At 44.0% G+C, this 17,079-nt stretch overlaps 1 pseudogene; it reads left to right on the forward strand.

Moving 5' to 3' along the window:
• The first annotated feature begins 2,169 nt into the window (after positions 1–2,169).
• LOC133550462 (uncharacterized protein K02A2.6-like) lies at positions 2,170–6,271 on the forward strand (annotated as a pseudogene).
• Positions 6,272–17,079: the final 10,808 nt, after the last annotated feature.

The following is a 17,079-nucleotide window of genomic DNA, read 5'->3' on the forward strand; positions in this document are numbered from 1 at the left end:
TTGCCGATTGTATTGTACCATATGTCCCGGCAAGAAATCTGCGTTCAAAGGACTCCGGCTTAATAGTGATTCCCAAAGCCCAAAAAAAGTCTGCGGGCTATAGAGTTTTTTCATTTCGGGCTCCAGTACTCTGGAATGCCCTCCCGGTAACAGTTCGAGATGCCACCTCAGTAGAAGCATTTAAGTCTCACCTTAAAACTCATTTGTATACTCTAGCTTTTAAATAGACTCTCTTTTTAGACCAGTTGATCTGCCGTTTCTTTTCTTTTTCTTCTATGTCCCACTCTCCTTTGTGGAGCGAGTCCGGTCCGATCCGGTGGCCATGTACTGCTCGCCTGTGTATCGGCTGGGGACATCTCTGCGCTGCTGATCCGCCTCCGCTTGGGATGGTTTCCTGCTGGCTCCGCTGTGAACGGGACTCTCGCTGCTGTGTTGGATCCGCTTTGGACTGGACTCTCGCGACTGTGTTGGATCCATTATGGATTGAACTTTCATAGTATCATGTTAGACCCGCTCGACATCCATTGCTTTCCTCCTCTCCAAGGTTCTCATAGTCATCATTGTCACCCACGTCCCACTGGGTGTGAGTTTTCCTTGCCCTTATGTGGGCCTACCGAGGATGTCGTAGTGGTTTGTGCAGCCCTTTGAGACACTAGTGATTTAGGGCTATATAAGTAAACATTGATTGATTGATTGATTGATTGAAGGACAGGCTATGTGCAAACTGACAAAAATGAAGATGATGTTGGTGATATTTTGACTGTTTTCAGCACAAATGGTGCAGGCCGACAGCCATACAAGGCCATTTTTGATGTAAATGGAAAGAAAGTCCTGATGGAAATAGACACAGGATCAGGAATGAGTATAATCTCAGAAGATGTCTATGAGCAGTCATTCTCACATGTACCACTAGTGGGCAGCCACGTAAAGCTAAAGGGCGACTCAGGGGAGCCAATTCCTGTTAAAGGCCAGTTTATGGCAAAAGTGGCTTATGAAAATGTGGGGAGTGCTCAGAGAGTATGGAGTATCGGACTGTCTTATTGTGGCGGTCCGCTCCCTGTATGATCAGTGCCAGAGTTTGGTCCGCATTGCCGGCAGTAAGTCGAACACATTTCCAGTGTGAGTTGGACTCCGCCAAGGCTGTCCTTTGTCACCGATTCTGTTCATAACTTTTATGGACAGAATTTCTAGGCGCAGTCAAGGCGTTGAGGGGTTCCGGTTTGGTGACCGCAGGATTAGGTCTCTGCTTTTTGCAGGTGATGTGGTCCTGATGGCTTCATCTGACCGGGATCTTCAGCTCTCGCTGGATCGGTTCGCAGCCGAGTGTGAAGCGACCGGAATGAGAATCAGCACCTCCAAGTCCGAGTCCATGGTTCTCGCCCGGAAAAGGGTGGAATGCCATCTCCGGGTTGGGGAGGAAACCCTGCCCCAAGTGGAGGAGTTTAAGTACCTAGGAGTCTTGTTCACGAGTGGGGGAAGAGTGGATCGTGAGATCGACAGGCGGATCGGTGCGGCGTCTACAGTAATGCGGACGTTGTACCGAACCGTTGTGGTGAAGAAGGAGCTGAGCCGGAAGGCAAAGCTCTCAATTTACCGGTCGATCTACGTTCCCATCCTCACCTATGGTCATGATCTTTGGGTCATGACCGAAAGGATAAGATCACGGGTACAAGCGGCCAAAATGAGTTTCCTCCGCCGTGTGGCGGGGCTCTCCCTTAGAGATAGGGTGAGAAGCTCTGCCATCCGGGAGGAACTCAAAGTAAAGCCGCTGCTCCTTCACATCGAGAGGAGCCAGATGAGGTGGTTCGGGCATCTGGTCAGGATGCCACCCAAACGCCTCCCTAGGGAGGTGTTTAGGGCACGTCCAACCGGTAGGAGGCCACGGGGAAGACCCAGGACACGTTGGGAAGACTATGTCTCCCCGCTGGCCTGGGAACGCCTCGGGATCCCCCGGGAAGAGCTAGACGAAGTGGCTGGGGAGAGGGAAGTCTGGGTTTCCCTGCTTAGGCTGGTGCCCCCGCGACCCGACCTCGGATAAGCGGAAGAAGATGGATGGATGGATGGGCTTATGAAAATCAGACTGCTAGCCTACCACTAATAGTTGTGGGAGTTGAGAGTCCTTCACTGTGTGGTAGAGAATGGCTAGATGAGATCAGGCTAAACTGGAAAATGATTAAAGCAGCCGCAATCAACACAGTCGCTGAAAATTTAACATCAGCACAAAAGCCCAAATCCATCCAAGAGGTGCTGGCTAAATATGATGAGGTATTCAAGGATGAGCTTGGAACATTAAAGGACATCAAAGCCACAATTTCTGTAAAGCCTGACGCAGTCCCAAAGTTCCACAAAACCCGCGTCCTGCCATTCGCCATGAAAGAAAAAGTTGAAAAGGAGCTGCAGCGCCTAGAAAAGGAGGGTGTCATCAGTCCAGTGAAACACAGTGACTGGGCTGCTCCAGTGGTTCCAGTGCTTAAGCGGGATGGAGGACTTTGCTTGTGTGGCGACTACAAGATAACTGTGAACTTGGCTACAAACGCTGAAACGTACCCCCTACCAAGAATTGAGGAGGTGTTAGCAGCACTATGTGGAGGAAAAATATTTTCTAAAATAGATCTAGCAGCAGCCTATCAACAAGTACTCCTGGATGAAGAGTCGAAAAAGTATACAACAGTGAATACTCACAAGGGACTGTTTGTGTACAATAGACTTTGTTTCGGTGTCACTTCAGCTGTTAGTATTTTTTCAACGCATTACGGAGAACCTGTTGAAAGATCTTGATGTGGTAATTTATCTCCATGATTTATTGATTACGGGCCGAGATGAAGCCCAGCATCTCGTGAACCTGGACAAGGGTTTACAGAGACTGCAAGAGAACGGCATGAGAGTGAAAAAGTCAAAGTGTGACTTCGGCAAGACACAGATTGAATATCTGGGACATGTGCTGGACGATGTGCCTGTCGATCTCACGATCCACTCTTCCCTCACTCGTGAACAAGACTCCATGGTACTTGAACTCCTCCACTTGGGGCAGGGTCTCCTCCCCAGCCCGGAGATGGCATTCCACCCTTTTCCAGGCGAGAACCATGGACTCGGACTTAGAGGTGCTGATTCTCATTCCGGTCGCTTCACACTCGGCTGCGAACCGATCCAGCGAGAGCTGAAGATCCCGGTCAGATGAAGCCATCAGGACCACATCATCTGCAAAAAGCAGACACCTAATCCTGCGGTTACCAAACCGGAATCCCTCAACGCCCTGACTGCGCCTAGAAATTCTGTCCATAAAAGTTATGAACAGAATCGGTGACAAAGGACAGCCTTGGCGGAGTCCAACCCTCACTGGAAATGTGTTCGACTTACTGCCGGGAATGCGGACCAAACTCTGGCACTGATCGTACAGGGAGCGGACCGCCACAATAAGACAGTCCGATACCCCATACTCTCTGAGCACTCCCCACAGGACTTCCCGAGGGACACGGTCGAATGCCTTCTCCAAGTCCACAAAGCACATGTAGACTGGTTGGGTAAACTCCCATGCACCCTCAAGAACCCTGCCGAGAGTATAGAGCTGGTCCACAGTTCCACGACCAGGACGAAAACCATACTGTTCCTCCTAAATCCGAGGTTCGACTATCCGGCGTAGCCTCCTCTCCAGTACACCTGAATAAACCTTACCGGGAAGGCTGAGGAGTGTGATCCCACGATAGTTGGAACACACCCTCCGGTCCCCCTTCTTAAAGAGAGGAACCACCACCCCGGTCTGCCAATCCAGAGGTACCACCCCCGATGTCCACGCGATGCTGCAAAGTCTTGTCAACCAAGACAGCCCCACAGCATCCAGAGCCTTAAGGAACTCCGGGCGGATCTCGTCCACCCCTGGGGCCTTGCCACCGAGGAGCTTTTTAACTACCTCAAATGAGTTTCCTCCGCCGTGTGGCGGGGCTCTCCCTTAGAGATAGGGTGAGAAGCTCTGCCATCCGGGAGGAACTCAAAGTAAAGCCGCTGCTCCTTCACATCGAGAGGAGCCAGATGAGGTGGTTCGGGCATCTGGTCAGGATGCCACCCGAACGCCTCCCTAGGGAGGTGTTTAGGGCACGTCCAACCGGTAGGAGGCCACGGAGAAGACCCAGGACACGTTGGGAAGACTATGTCTCCCCGCTGGCCTGGGAACGCCTCGGGATCCCCCGGGAAGAGCTAGACGAAGTGGCTGGGGAGAGGGAATTCTGGGTTTCCCTGCTTAGGCTGTTGCCCCCGCGACCCGACCTTGGATAAGCGGAAGATGATGGATGGGTGGATGTGCTGGACGGGAAAGGCGTCTACACATCCAAAAATAAGGTCATAGCCATACATGATGTTCCGGCACCCAGAAATGTCAAAGTGCTCAGAGCTTTCCTGGGCCTAGTGAACTACTATGGACGTTTTGTGCCTCAGCAAAGCACAATTTTGGCCCCACTTTACAGGCTAATGAAAGATAAAGTTAAATGGAGATGGCGCGAGGCGGAGCAGAGTGCTTTTGGCAAATGCAAGGAGCTTTTGACCAGTGACAAAGTGCTGGTTCACTATGATCCACGTCTGCCGCTTTCGCTTGCATGTGATGCTTCTGCTTATGGGATCGGAGCAGTGATACAGCACACAACACTAGACGGGCATGAACATCCAATAGCCTATGCTTCCCGCACGCTCTCTCCGGCAGAGAAAAACTATTCACAGATAGAAAAAGAGGCATTGAGCCTGGTGTTTGGTGTGAAGAAGTTCCATCAATATCTGTGGGGGCGCAAGTTTGACTTAATATCCGACCACAAGCCCCTGCTTGCGCTGTTTGGAGAACATGAGAGACTTCCTACAATGGCAGCAGCGCGCCTTCAGAGATGGGCCATCATACTGTCTGCGTATGATTACCACAGGACATACCGCAGGTCAGAGGAGCACGGCAATGCGGACGGGCTGTCTCGTGTCCCGCTGCCTGAGACCAAAGATACAGGTACAGAGACAATGACAGCTTGCATAAATGCACTGTTATATGTTATATGAGTGCAAAAACAAATTTCCAAGGCTACACGAAAGGACACAGAGCTCTCAAAGCTGCACAGGTACATCATGGAAGGATGGCCAAAAGAAATACCAGATGAACTGAGGGTGTACTACAGAAAGAGAGATGAGCTATCTGTCGAACAGGGGTGTGTTCTATGGGGAACAAGAGTAATAGTACCTGCAAAAATGAGAGGTGCAGTGCTAAAAGAGATCCACGACGGACACCCTGGCAGACAATATGTCTGGTGGCCAAATGTAGATATGGATGCTGAGAGGGTCTGCAAGCAGTGTGAGACCTGCCAGCTGGAACAGCGCACGCCACGCCAAGTCCCGCTGCATCCCTGGGAATTTTCCTGGAGAGGTTTGGAAAAGACTACACATTGAATTTGCAGGCCCGTTCTTGGGTCACATGTTCATGATTGTGGTTGATGCATACTCTAAGTGGCTGGAGGTTTACAAAATGGCACAAATCACATCCACTGCAACCATTACACGACTTAAGAGACTGTTCGCATCATTCGGTGTGCCAGAACAAATAGTCACAGACAATGCGACAACGTTCACATCAGATGAGTTTCAGCAGTTCGTAAAGAGGAATGGAGTCCTTCACACGACCGGTGCACCGAGACATCCAGCTACAAATATGTTGCTATTTTTAAAGCAGGCATGAAAAAGCTTGTTGGACAGAACCTGAGTGTTGAGGACAAGATATCACACATCCTGCTGCGCTATCGCACTACTCCCCACAGCACCACTGGAGAGTCACCAGCGGACTTGTTCCTGAAAAGACATGTGCGAACACGTTTGGACTTCCTGAAACCAAGCATCACCGAACGAGTCAGAAAGAGACAGTATCAGCAGAAGGAGAAACATGACAGTCAGGCTGCCGAGAGACAGTTTGATGTAAATGACTCTGTGTATCTGCGCAACACCGCAGGAGAGAAACCCAAATGGATTCCTGGGGTAGTGACACAACAGACTGGTCCAGCGTCATACCGAGTGCAAGGCGAGACACCAGACCAATTGTACCGGCGTCACGGAGATCAGCTGAGACCTCGCTACCTTCCTGATACTCCAGATTCAGAGCCTGCAGGTGAAACTGAGTCAGCTGAGCGGAACGGACTCCGCAGAACCTGAACCACCAGCTTTTGAGTTTGAACCGCCAGTGCTGCCTGACCCAGAGACAGTGACTTTGAGACGCTCAGAGCGTACTATCAGGCGACCTCAGCGTTACAGGGACTGATTCTTTTCAGAAGGGAGTTTTTCATTTGTTATTAAAGAGGGTTGAATTTGAGTTTGAATGCACTATCTGGTATAACATCTGTGACATTTTTGTGTTTGTTTATTACAGCATTGAAGAATTGAATGTTGCCGTATTGAAAGTGTGTACTGATTTTGCATTGCCTTTGATCTATGAGGGGAGGTGATGTGGTGTATTAATGTGCATGCTGACTCAGCGTAGTTTGTCCTGACTGACTTGCCGTAGTTGAGTTGTGTCTACTTAGCATGCTCACCAAGTGCTGTACATGAGTGTTGATGATCCCTCTCTAGAGTGTATGCTACTGCTACTCCCAGTCAGATATAAAAGTTACTGAACGTGTGTGCTACCTCGTTATTTGAATATATAACAACGTCTTAACTTTCACCTCCGTTATGTCTCCCAAGCGTGAGGCGTCCCTGCTGGGGTAACGGGACACGCATCTGCCTCGCATGGGTTCGATTCCTGGCCAGGGTTGCATCAGGAAGTTTCATCCTGAGTAAAAAAGTCAGCAGAAAGCCTTCATGAGATGGACTCGCTGTGGCCAAAGTGCTGAACGTGGGGGAAAAGTGTGAGGCAGACGCTTCTGCTGGCAGAATATCAAAGAAAGTGAAAGTAAAAGTAGACACGGTAAAGCCAAACATTAAACTCGATGGTGATTATTTTTATTTTTATTTTTTCGTACCTGTCAAAGGTGAACACACTTATCCACGTAGGTGAGTAGTAACGAGTTACATTTACTTAGATAAGAAACACAACTTTTACTTTGCTATATAACATATTCAATATATGTATAAAAATATACATTTAGGCCTCCACTCAGGCTTCATCCCAGGGACCCCAAAGGATTTTGGTCCAAAAAATATTCAAAATGTGTCATTATTTTGTATTATTATTATTCCAGGTTTAAATCTGTTGATCAACATTAGGTCTATCTGTCAATATAACCTTTTCAAAGATTTAAGTTGTATGCCCTTTTTGTCAAAGAAAACCCTGTTTTGTTATGGGAAAAAAAAACACAAAATATGCAATAATTTCCCCCAATAGAATTTTAAAGTGGAATATTTGAGATTATATAATAATTGGAGCCTTAAAAATTTCAACAAACAAAAATCCATCCATCCATCCATTTTCTACCGCTTATTCCCTTTTGGGGTCGCGGGGGGTGCTGGCGCCTATCTCAGCTACAATCGGGCGGAAGGCGGGGTACACCCTGGACAAGTCGCCACCTCATCACAAATAAAAATATTGATTTTAATTTATTATTATTTTTTTTTTAGCAATGACACACACAAAAAAATCCTACTGAAATGATTGGGGATCCAAAAGTGTCCTACTCATTAGAAATAAAAAAATATATTTTTTCTTACTGTTTACTTTAAACCCAATCGTCTTCATATCAACTTCAGATCCATCCGTCAATTATATATATATATATATATATATATATATATATATATATATATATATATATATATATATATATATATATATATATATATATATATATACACACACACAGAGATACATTTTTTATGATTTGGGCTCAGAGATAGCAAAGTATCTATAAGAGTTTCCGGAGGACGATTTGGGAAGTGTGGGAACTGCTTCTTTACGAAGTCCCTCACCTGAAAAAAAGGAAAAAGGTGGGAGTTTGGCAAATCGTATTTGGGAGAGAGTTCAGCGAAGGATGAGAACACTCCGTCTGTATAGAGGTCTTCCACAGTGGTGATACCGTGATCGTGCCAGGTCATAAATGCGGGGTCGGTACGGGAAGGTTTAAATAACTGTTTTTTAAGTAGCGGGGTCAATATAGATGGGCCTTGAAAACCCAAATGTTTCCTTAGCTGGTTCCATATTTTCATGGAGATCGATACAATGGTGTTTGCGCCTTCAAGTTTAAATGGAAAAGGGAGTGGTGAGCATAAGCAAGAACGTCATGAAAAGTGTGGGATTGCCGTTTCAAGGGATACCCAGGCCGGGAGGGTCTGAGAGCCTCCGTCCATCCAGTATAGGAGTTTCTGTACATTAGCCGCCCAATAGTACTGTCTGAAATTGGGGAGTGCAAGCCCTCCCTCAGATTTGGGAGATTGTAGGACCGACTTGCGGATTCGGGCCGATCCGGCCCCCCGTATAAATTTGCATATTGATTTGTGTAATTTATCGAAGAATGATTTAGTGATAAATATCGGGATATGTTGGAAAAGGTAAAGGAATTCAGGCAGAGAGATCATCTTGATCCGATTGATCCGGTCAGCGAGAGATAATAGTAAAACAGACCAGCGGGCAAAGTCCTTCTCCATTTTTTCCATTAGAGGTCAAAAATTTCAGACATAGCCGGAGTAATACGGATTCCCAAGTAATGGATCCCGTCATGTGCCCATTTGAATGCAGCTAAAGATCGTGGTAACTGTTTAGCTAAGGAATTGATCGGAAACAGTTCACTTTTTTGGTAATTAAGTTTGTAGCCAGAGTGTGTGCCAAACCGCTCCAAAATGTTAAAGATTACTGGGAGTGAGCTAGCAGGATCTGAGATGTATAGGAGCAAGTCGTCCGCATAAAGCGACACTTTGTGCAACGTGTCCGACCGGGTGAGAGAGGAGACCCATTTTTGAAGCTTTCCAGGTGGAATTATTTCCCATTCTTGCTTGATGAACAGCTTAAGTTGTTCAACAGTCCAGGGTCTCGGTTGTGGTCTTTTAGGCTTCATAATGTGCCACACATTTTCAATGGGAGACAGGTCTGGACTACAGGCAGAACAGTCCAGTACCCTCACTCTTTTACTACGAAGCCACGCTGTTGTAACATGTGGCTTGGCATTGTCTTGCTGAAATAAGCAGGGGCGTCCATGATAACGTTGCTTGGATGGCAACATATGTAGCTCCAAAACCTGTATGTACCTTTCAGCATTAATGGTGCCTTCATAGATGTGTAAGTTACCCATGCCTTGGGCACTAATACACCCCCACACCATCACAGATGCTGGCTTTTGAACTTTGCGCCTAGAACAATCCGCATGGTTCTTTTCCTCTTTGATCTGGAGGACACAACATCCACAGTTTCCAAAAAACAATTTGAAATGTGGACTCGTCAGACCACACAACTCTTTTACACTTTGCATCAGTCCATCTTGGATGAGCTCGGGTTTAGCGACGCTGGCAGAATTTCTGGGTGTTGTTGATAACTGGCTTTCGCTTTGAATAGTACAGTTTTAACTTGTACTTACAGATGTAGCAACCAACTGTAGTTACTGACAGTGGTTTTCTGAAGTGTTCCTGAGCCCATGTGGTGATAACCTTTACACACTGATGCCACTTTTTGATGCAGTACCAAGGGGGATTCAATGTTGGTTTTCAGCCTTGCCGCTTACGTGCAGGGATTTACCCAGATTCTCTGAACCTTTTGATTATATTACGGACCGCAGATGGTGAAATCCCTAAATTCCTTGCAATAGCTCGTTGAGAGATGTTGTTTTTAAACTTTTGTTCATGAAGTGGTGACCCTCGCCCCATCCTTGTTTGTGAATGAACAAACATTTCATGAAGCTGCTTTTATACTCAATCATGGCACCCACCTGTTCCCAATTAGCCTGTTCACCTGTGGGATGTTTCAAATAAGTGTTTGATGAGCATTCCTCAACTTTCTCAGTCTTTTTTGCCACTTGTGCCATTTTTTTCAAACATGTTGCAGCTAATACTTGCAAAAAATAAAGTTTTCCAGTTTGAGCGTTTAGTATCTTGTCTTTGCAATCGATTCAATTGAATATGGGTTGAAAAAGATTTGCAAATCACTGTTTTCTTTTTTTATTTACCATTTACACAACATCCCAACTTCATTGGTCTCGGGTTTTGTATATTGAAAATAAGAACATCATTGAAAAAAATAATAAAGGCCACAAAAACGCATCGATCAAATTGGTTGTAATTAGCCCCTTAAGTCCTTTAGCAGCTATAAAATGATGTTGCTGAAAAGACGATATCTGTAAAATGTGTGTCTGTGGAGCACAAGCACTGATCCTGCAGCCGTGTGTGGAACTGTCAGTGTGCCCAGTTACTAAATAAAAACTAAATAGTGCTGGCACGACAGCGGTGAGTGTTGATAAATCATATTGGGCGTGATAAATAATTATATTCGCATTTTCTCCCAGTATTGTGGGAGTTTTAATGATCAGCATATATTTTGCATGTTAATGAAGACAGAGACCCAAAATGTATTGCACGCCTTATTCTGCTCACTTAAGAGACACAATCCACTTTGCACAGGTTTAGTAGATCAGCTCTGCGTGTGCTATCGGGTTTGCACGTCTTTTAGTACACGCAAACCTTTAATAAATCAGGCCCTATGAGTCCAACTCCATCCTGGAGACGAGGATTGCACTTTGTCAGGCCTCTACCTTCACACCTGTGCAACTTGGGTGTGCCACCTGAAGACTAAGCTCAAAATAACCACAAGAAGGTGCCAATCTCTCAGGAGGGGAAGTAAAAAAATAAAAGTGAACTCAACTCAATAAAGTATCCTTGATCCACATTTTTCCCACCATCACTACATTTATCTTAACTTGATGGCCTAATTCTTAAACTGAATGTTCACCTTTAGTAGGACTTCACACACAATAGTCAATATTTACACCACTGAAAAGTACAATCCACTTATGAGCAAAACAAAAACATTCTTCTCAAACTAGTTTATCAACAAGTCAGCTGCGTCATGCCTCAAAGTTTCCGCCTCCTCCACTTATTCACACACAGAGAAACTTAACAGCACTGCCTACACTCCAGACCAGGGGTCTCAAACTCAATTTACCAGGGGGCCACTGGATGCAGAGTCTGAGTGAGGCTGGGCCGCAAGAAAATATTTCTTTTTTTTTTTTTTTGCATACTCCTCAGCATGTCTAGTTGTATAATGACGTTTCAAATTGTATCCCTTGTGCAACTTTCTGGGTGCAAATAAGACACGTCGGGGTGCCCCTGTGCTCAACAAAGAAATATCGCATCTCCCACTTTTCCTGGAATTGTCTTTGCTCATCACTAACCCTTCTCTTCACTGCAGGCTTTGAAAAAGACATGTTTGGGGTTGTGGAATATATTTGTATTTAGCCCACGCACGGAGAATAATGTTGTTTCCGCAATGTGCGTCGCTCCGCTTTTCCTCCCTACAGCAACACGGCGGTCGGCGGATAATAGCCGGGAAAGTACCGGGATAGCGAGCGCAAAAAAGTAACGGCTCCCGGAGTGTTTATATGTAGTGTTCATCGTGTGAGGCAATGCAAACTAAACAAGAAAAAAAAAATCAAATAACGGTTTGAATTGGTCCAGGTTATCGGGGACTGTTATTACTGACGGACAGGTGTCGCGGTGTGACTGCAGCCAGGCACCTAAGAAAACCCCCGTCTCCATGGCAACGTCTCTGTCGCTTTCACTCATTTGCCGCTTTTCCACCAACGCAGGGTAGGCAACCCAGAACGTTGAAAGAGCCATTTTGGACCCGAATAACACAACGCTGTCAAGCGCCGTTCATATAAAACTTGCGGGCCGCACTAACATTAAAGGCCTACTGAAATGAGATTTTCTTATTTAAACGGGGATAGCAGGTCCATTCTATGTGTCATACTTGATCATTTCCAGATATTGCCATATTTTTGCTGAAAGGATTTAGTAGAGAACATCGACGATAAAGTTAGCAACTTTTGGTGCTGATAAAAAAGCCTTGCCTGTACCGGAAGTAGCAGACGATGTGCGCGAGACATCACGGGTTGTGGAGCTCCTCACATCTGAACATTGCTTACAATCATGGCCACCAGCAGCGAGAGCGATTCGGACAGAGAAAGCGGCAATTTCCCCATTAATTTGAGCGAGGATGAAAGATTTGTGGATGAGGAAAGTGAGAGTGAAGGACTACAAAAAATAAAAGACTATATAGTGGGAGCGATTCAGATGTTATTAGACAAATTTACTAAGATAATTCTGGAAAATCCCTTATCTGCTTATTGTGTTACTAGTGTTAAAGTGTGATTACATGGTCGTAACTGTACAACCGCACCTTTCTTCAGCACCAGTCGACGGGTGGTGGTGACGCCCATCTCTGCCCTTCGCAAGGGACCCTCTCCGAAACAGGATCTTTCAAAGTGACCGCTGCATAATACACAGTACTTTGTGTGTGTGGTGCAATCCAGCCGTGTTCGCTTGACCGCTCTGTTCCATAGTAAAGCTTCAACGTCATCCTTCGGGAATGTAAACAATGAAACACCGGCAGTGTTTGTGTTGCTAAAGGCGGCCGCAATACACCGCTTCCCACCTACAGCTTTCTTCTTTGATGTCTCCATTATTCATTGAACAAATTGCAAAAGATTCAGCAACACAGGTGTCCAGAATACTGTGGAATTATGCGATTAGAACAGACGACTTATAGCTGGGAACGGTGCTGGAACAAAATGTCCCCTACAATGCGTGACGTCACACACACGCGTCATCATACCGCGACGTTTCAGCAGGATACTTTGGCGCGAAATTTAAAATTGCAATTTAGTAAACTGGCATGTGTTGCAATGTTAATATTTCATCATTGATATATAAACTATCAGACTGCGTGGTCGCTAGTAGTGGCTTTCAGTAGGCCTTTCAATCAATCAATCATCAATCAATGTTTATTTATATAGCCCTAAATCACAAGTGCCTCAAAGGTCCGCACAAACCACAAGGACATCCTCGGTAGGGGCCACATAAGGGCAAGGAAAAACTCGCCCCAGTGGGACGTCGACCATGATGACTATGAGAAACCTTGGAGAGGACCACATATGTGGGCAACACAGCCACTGAGCAAAAGTCTCTTGCTCTCTGTCCCTCAGGACAGAACGGAAGGCTCCGAATGGAATTAGTTCAGTGAGTTTCAGTTTCGTCTGCAATGCATTCCATGCCATAGGGGCAGCAATGCCAAAAGCTCTTTTGCCAAATTCAGTCCGTACATGGGGAACAGTTAAAACATACAAATTGTTAGAACGTAACGCATAAGAGCTGTTTTTTCTTTGTCACAAAGTAGACAAGTATGGAGGTATTAAACCTAAAAGAGCTTTATAAATGATGACCAGCCAATGTGTGTATCTGTGTGCACTCAATGAAGATAAGTCTGACTTCATATACAGTTGACAGTGGTGGGTGAGACTACGACAGCCAGGAACAAATCTTAGTGCTGAGTGAAAAACAGTGTCCAAGGACTGGAGGCATTTAGATGAAGCACTAAAATAAAGCAGGTCTCCATAATCATTTACGGGCAAGATAGTCGCTGTCACCAATTTCTTTCTGACTTTAAGAGAGAAGCCGTTTTTATTTCTAAAAAGGAAACCGAGCTTTACCCTGAGCTTAGAGACCAAGTTGTTAATACGGGCTTTAAATGAAAGCTCCTGATCAAGAGTAAAACCCAAGTACTTGTAATTTAAGACCTGCTCTATAGGGTTTCCATTTGATGTTACAATATTTGGAATATTTTCCAGTAGCACCCTTGAATGAGAGAAACCATTACTTTGCTTTTATCTGTATTTAAAACCAATTTAAGATCAAATAAGCGAGCCTGGATGACATCAAAAGCAGCTTGTAAAAACTCAAAAGCCTGAGTGCTGGAGGTTGAACAGCAATAAATAATGGTGTCGTCTGCATAAAAATGGTACATTGCATTTGACAGATTATTGCAAAGATTATTCAAGTAGATAGAAAATAAAATGGGCCCCAGCACTGAGCCTTGTGGAACTCCTTTGGTAATGTCCAATAATGAAGAGGTTGTCCCAGCCACCTGTACACGTTGTGTTCTGCTGGAAAGATAGTCTGTGAACCAAGCAGCTGCATTTTTAGATAATCCAACGTGATGGAGAGCTTCAATGAGCAGACTGTGGTCTACTGTGTCAAATGCTTTTGACAAATCAATAAAAAGTATTTTTTGCCGTCCACAGCCTCGATTAAATCATTGAGGACCTTAAGAGCAGCTGTAATAGTGCTATGCTGTATTCTAAAACCCGATTGAAATGGGGATAAAATATTGTTTAATTCTAAAAAATTCATTTAGCTGGTTACTGATGATTTTCTCAAACAATTTTGCTAAAATGCATAATTTAGAAATTGGTCTGTAATTATTTATATTTGTGGGTTCACCCCCTTTTAGCAGGGGAAGAACAAAGGCTGATTTCCAGATTTTTGGAATGATTTTACTTGTTAGATTGAGGTTAAAAATATGCGAGAGAGGCTCAGCAATAAAATCAGCAGCCACTTTTAAGAAAACGGGTTCAATTTGGTCCGGTCCTGCTGCTTTAGTTGTGTCCAGGCTCTTTAGTGCATTGTATACCTCAGATACTGATACAGGTGTGAAGTCACAAGTGCAGGTGCTGCGTCTAATTACAGCCTGTGGTGTATTTGGGATATTAACATTAGTTAAACCAACATTTGACGATTGAGGATTCAACGACTCAAAGAAAAATCCGGCAGAAACTAAATACTCATTAAAACAATTTGATATAGTTGTCTTATCAGACAAAGTACCAGATTGAGTAATCAAAGGACATGGAAAGTCATTTGTTTTCACATGATTTAAAGAAGCTTTTATGGTTTGCCAAAACTTTTTGGGGTGATTGATATGTTTTTTGCATTCATGCAGGTAAAAATCAGACTTGGCTCTCTTAACAAGCGAAGTACATTTATTTCTAAGCTGGCGAAAGCTAAGCCAGTCAACCTCTGTCTTTGTTTTTCGAGCCCTGGCCCAAGCAACATCTCTCTCTTTGAGAAGGTTTCCAATTGCAGCGGTAAACCAGGGATTATTTCGACCAGGGGCGTCACTAGACCTAATACTGTACTGGGGCACACCTGGGGCACAAATAATCCATGTGAGCGTGCAAAGCGCGCAAGCAAAACCATTTTTAGCACTTATTTATCATAAAAAATACATAAATAGTGCTTTAAACTATGAAATCATATCGGATGATGTTGTATGGATCTTTGATGAACCACCTGAAATTAACTCATGCATTTGACCTACTTGTGCACTTTTTTACTCCAGACTTCTAAACTGCTACTGGTAAAAGCAAAAAGGAAAAGCAATGAATCTTTTTGAAATATTTATTGCAGTAATCATCTGTAAATTTAACATCTACAAAAGTAAAACAAAAAATAAAGCACCCCTACATCTCTGGGTTCTTTTATATTATTTAATTTCCATTTATGGCAATGTGGCTAATCCTATTTCAGATACACACAACTATAAAATATACACAAAACAATAAAGCCACAGAAATAGAATAAATGAACAACTGTTGTGTGTCTGTTCAGGGAATCATTTTCTGAGAAGTAAACTGTAACGTCTCCTTTTCATTTTTGCAAAGTGGTCAATCACTCTGGACAGACATGGAAATATTACAGTAACTGTTATACAGTTGACCAGTGGTTCCCAACTGCTGGGTCGCGACATAAAAGTGGATTGTGTGTCATTTTCAGTCAGATGTGTGCATGAAAAAAAAAAAAGTTTAGGGAGAAAAAATTAAATTGTGGCAACAAAACCAGATATTTTTAGCCATTTTCTAGTGACTATTAGTGAGTATTTTAGCAAAAGGCAAACCGACTAACAAGTTGGAGGAGGACTCAGGACAGACATGGAAATATATTTGAAAAAAATCTAAATGGGGCAACAAAACCCGATATTTTCAGCCATCTTTCTGAAAACAAATACAGAAATGTTACTATTTTTTCTGGAAACAAAACCAGATGCTTTAGCTGTAGCCATTTTTCTGGTGACAAAACAAGATTATTTTAGTCAAAGTCACAGCGATTAACAAGACAAGTCTACTGTGCTATTTTTCTGTGAAATAAACTTGAATGATTTAAAAATTTGGCTCACGACTTGATATGGAAAAATGTTTTTCTTCCTGAAGATAAACCATTTGAGAAGCACTCAACTCACACATGCTGACTCCAAATCATCATTGATGCAGAAGCAGCAGACAATAACCAACATGATGTTTCATGTTGATTGGAAATTGCCCCGACAGCTCGTACAGCAAATGAATATGTTTGTCTTGATACAAGGAATAACGTTAGCTAACTTAGCATCAACTCAAGACAATGATGTTGCCTAGCTAGCTAGGACTTCACTTACATCTCTCATTCCTTGCTGCTTCTTCCCTGCTGCGGGCCAATAACTTTCTTAAATCCATCTAGGAGTTACAGTTTGAGTCAAATAAAAATAAAAATAATGTAATTAACAAATTGTTGTTAGCTAATGTCACCTACCTCACACAGTGATTCGAATCTCCCCACCCCTCTCTCTCTCTCTCTCAACCGAAGTCTCGATCCACACGTGAATAAATTACCATATTAAGTAGCCATGTGCTCACTGTTTCGTGGAGTGAATACAGTAGCAATCAACTACCATACTAAGTAGTATGTGCGCTGTTGTCTATGTTATGTAGACTTAAAACTCTGAAGCGTTTTTTTTTTATTGGCGACATTTTTACTGGGGCACTGCAGATCAACAGTGGGGCACGTGCCCCAGTGAAATATGTCTGGCGACGCCCCTGATTTTGACCTTTAACTCAAAATTTTCGAAAGGGAGCATGTTTATTGACTATACGTTGAAATTCGTTATAAAAGTATTTCAACGCTATCTCAATATCATCAATTAAAGCAACTCTGTTCCACTCAAAGGCAGCTAAGTCGTATATAAAAGCTGGGAGGCAAAAAATGTTAATATCTCTTTTGCATGTAATAATGGGTTTTGATTTTGGTTGCTTGCAGTTTCCTACAGCTGCAATTGTACAATGA

This window comes from Nerophis ophidion, linkage group LG04 (assembly GCF_033978795.1).
Source record: "Nerophis ophidion isolate RoL-2023_Sa linkage group LG04, RoL_Noph_v1.0, whole genome shotgun sequence".
In the NCBI taxonomy this organism is placed as follows: domain Eukaryota; kingdom Metazoa; phylum Chordata; class Actinopteri; order Syngnathiformes; family Syngnathidae; genus Nerophis; species Nerophis ophidion.